Below are 4,148 nucleotides of genomic sequence, written 5' to 3'. Positions count from 1 at the left end.
GGTGGTACAAAAGGCATTCTCTATTCACTACTGAAATGACCATTTTAAAAGACATTTTAGCAATTTGCTTTAAAAAGTGTGGTGATTCTGTTCTTAAACATCACAGATTATTGCCTAATCCACTGTTATTTACCTAACTGTTGCACCCATGATTGCCAGTTTGTAAAGACAGTATCTCATGAGTCAATCTCAGGATGATGACCCTGAGTCATTCTCTAATTGCACATGTAATGTCTCCTCAGTGATTTCTGTATCTTACCTATTTATCATTTTCTACGTATGCCACTAAGAAGCTCAATAAAGTTCTAGTTTATTCATAAAAGTTTTTAAAAAATTAACATGTTAACTTCAACAAAGTGGACTGGTTCATCTTCCCCTCCTGACTTTTCCAAAAAGTTAAGAAATACTTTTCTTATTTTGCATTACAAAAGCAAAACTTATATGTATTGTAGAAAAATGTAAGGGATAAGGACCAGGAAGAAAAAAATGCCTAATTCCACTCCCGAGTATACTTCCACTTGGAGTGCATGATTCCAGGCTTTTTTCTAGGCATAAATACATGTGTGTATTATATATGCTGTCAAATTAACCTCCAGAAAGGGTTACAAATGTATATGCCCATCTACATAAAGTGGAAAATGACAAGCAAAACCATAATTTCTCCTTGTCAACAGTGGATATTAACATTAAAAAAATAATTTAAAAATACCTTCCTGTTTTAATTCGTTTTCTTTTTTACTTACTAAATGGTTGTTTATAGTTTTTCTTTTTTGAGTGTTCTATTAGTATTTTAGCCAAGTGTAATCCCAAGGTGGAGGGAACTGTTTGTTTTAGTTGGGTTTAGTCTATTCTTGGAATTTCTATGGAACAACAAATTATCATTTATCTATGGTTTGTTCTGCATGTAAATTGTAATCACTGTAACTTATAGATGTTACTTCAATCATTTCACCTTTACATTTAAAGCCATATTAAATGTTTTTTCCTTAAAAAAACCCAACACTTTTTAATAATAGCTCTTTAAGCTCTTTAGGAGATACAAAGATGAATAGTAATATAAGTAACATTGTTTTAAAAAGATTTTATTTATTTATTTTTTTAGAGAGGGAAGGGAGGGAGAAAGAGAGAGAGAGAGAAACATCAATGTGTGGTTGCTGAGGGCCGTGGCCTGCAACCCAGGCATGTGCCCTTACTGGGAATTGAACCTGCAACACTTTGGTTCGCAACCCGCACTCAATCCACTGAGCTACGCCAGCCAGGGCCTATAAGTAACATTTTAACCGTGGCTGGTGTGGCTCAGTGGATTGAGTGCTGGCCTGTGAACTGAGAGGTTGCTGGATCAATTCCCAGTCAGGGCGTATGCCTGGGTTTTGGGCCAGGTCCCCAGTGCTCGCACATTGATGTTTCTCTGCTTCTCTTTCTCCTTCCCTTCCTCTTTCTCTAAAAGTAAATAAATAAAATCTAAAAAAAGTAACATTTAAAAATTGAGACAAAATGTATATAACAAAATTCATAATTTCTAACCATTCTAAGTGTACAATACAGTGGGATTTAGTATATTTACAATATTGCCTAATCATCACCACAATCTAATTCCAGAACATTTTCATCATTCCAAAAACACACCTCATACTCCTTAATCATTTTTCATCCCCCCTCCTTCTCATCCCTGGCAACCACTAATTTATTTCTGTCATTGTGGATTTGCCTATTCCACATTTGGACATTTTTAGTAAACGGGGCCATACAACACATGTTTCTCTGTGACTGGCTTCTTTCACTTAGCATGATGTCGGCAAGTTCCATCCATACCACAGCGTGTATCAGCACTTCATTCCTCTTTATGGCTGAATAATAATTCTGTTGTGTGGATGTACCACATTTTATTTATTCCTCAGCTGGTAGACATTTGGGATCCTTCCATGTTTTAATTATTGCAAATAGTGCTGCTTTGAACAATCATGTACAAGTTTTTGTGTGAACATGTGTTTCTAATTTTCTTGGGTTTACATCTAGGAGTGGAATTGCCAAATCATACAGTAATGCTATGTTTAAGTTATTGAGAAATATAAAGCATTTCTGAAGCCTTAATAAGGGTGTATACTTAGCTAAGTACTTACATTTTCTCATTGCATCCTCATAACTTTCATGGTAGTTTCCATTATCATGTCCATTTTACAGTTGAGGGGGCTATAACTCAAAGAGGTGAGCTTAGGTGCTCACAGACAGTTGGGACAGATCCAGGATTTAAACTCAGGCCTTCTGGCTCCAGAACCTGAAGTCTTTACTACTCTTATTGTCCTGAGACACATATGGTTCAAAAAGCACAGAAGAGGCCCTGGCTGGTAGCTCAGTTGATTAGAGCATCTTCCCAATTTGCCAAAATTGTGGGTTCGATCTCCAGTCAGGGCTACAAGAAACAGCCAATGAATGCATAAATAAGTGGAACGATAAATTGGTGTTTCTTTTTCTCTCTCAAATCAATAAATAAAATTTAAAAAAATGATAAAAGATAGCATGGAAGTGACACAACAAGGCAAAATAAGCTAAGGAGAGTAAGAGCCATGTAATGTGCTTAGAGAATTGAAGGTGAAGAGTAGAATCAGGAAAGGCTTTCTAGAAGAGGCAACGTTTGAAGTGAACCTGAATTTATGGGAACACATTCAAGAAGAGAAGCTGGGGTGAAGGCCAACTAGATGAAAGGACCATTATAGGGATGGCAAATTAGTTTCCCTTCAAGTGCCAATTCCAGTTCATGGGTGGTGGCTGTCAGTAGCACTGTGTTGAGATATATCGCAGCTCAGTGGGAAAGACTGTTATGATCAATTAGCAATGTCTGCTACAGGCAGGGGATGGGACGCTTAAAGCACTCATGACATGAATTTTCATCACTGCACTATTATCACAACATGGAGGTGAGAAATAATAGGTTGTGTTCCAAACAATGACAGGATTTTGACTGGATCATAGGGTAGGTGCAGGCAAGTGGAGGCTAAAATAAGATTGGAAATATGCGATGAGGCCATATTGCAGGATCTCTTAAATGACAGACTAATGAGTTTGTGCTTAATTCAGTAGAGAGTGGGGAGTCATTGAAAATTTTTGAACAGGGGGACAGTGGCATAGGAACCCTATGATAAGGAGATTAATCTGGCAGTGGCATACAGAATAAACTGATGTGGAGAAAGATTAGAAACACGGAGATGGTTCAGGGTGATGGTAAAAAAATTTAGTGGTGGTAATAAAGCCATGTTAAAAGTGAGCTACCATTTTTCCCCATTCGTTTGATAAAGATTAAAGTATACATGTGAAGAAATGAACACTCTAATACTCTGCTGGTGATAATTAGTTCAATTTTTCTGGAGGGAAGTTTGGCAATATGTATAAAAAGCTTTTTAAAATGGTCTGTTTTTTAAAATCCAGTGTCTAGAAATTTATGCCGGGGAAGTAATCCTGAACATATGCAACGATATAGCTCCAATGATGTTTATTGCATTCATATTAGAAACAAAAACATGCCCTGGCTGGTGTGGCTCAGTGGATTGAGTGCCAGTGGCCTGCAAACCGAAGGGTTGCTGGTTCGATTCCCAGTCAGGGCACAGGCCTGGGTTGCGGACTAAGTTCCTGGTAGGGGGCGCTCAGGAGGCAATCACACATTGATGTTTTCTTCCTCTCTTTCTCCCTCCCCCTCTCTCTCTCTAAAAATAAATAAATAAAATTAAAAACAAAAACAAAAACAAAAATGTAGCCCAGTTACTGGTTGTGCAATTTCCCTGGCTACTAGTCAGCCTGAATCAGGAATTAACATTTAATTCACTGTATACAAGTCATGTGCAATATTGAATTTACTAAAGATTATGTAGGGGAGATGGAAGAGAATTTTTAAAATTGAAAAATACTTGGCAGACTTGATAAATTCTCTGTTGGATATTTCTGCTTCCTCCACATCGCTGAGCAGAGATCTTCATCTGTCTGACCCTTCCCGCACTTAGCCCTGCTCCCTCCTCTTCTCTCTTCACTGTTCAGAGTTACTTTACCAGCTTGACTTTGACAACCAAACTCTCTTCTGAGTAGGGCTCTTTCTTTGAAAAGACCTTTTTTTTATTGGAAAAAAACATATTATAAGTATTTGTGGAGCATATAAAAAT

Source organism: Phyllostomus hastatus, unplaced genomic scaffold (genome assembly GCF_019186645.2).
Source record: "Phyllostomus hastatus isolate PE091 unplaced genomic scaffold, TTU_PhHast_1.1 phas_scaffold_585, whole genome shotgun sequence".
NCBI classification, from domain to species: Eukaryota; Metazoa; Chordata; class Mammalia; order Chiroptera; family Phyllostomidae; genus Phyllostomus; species Phyllostomus hastatus.
This window is presented reverse-complemented; position numbering follows the sequence as displayed.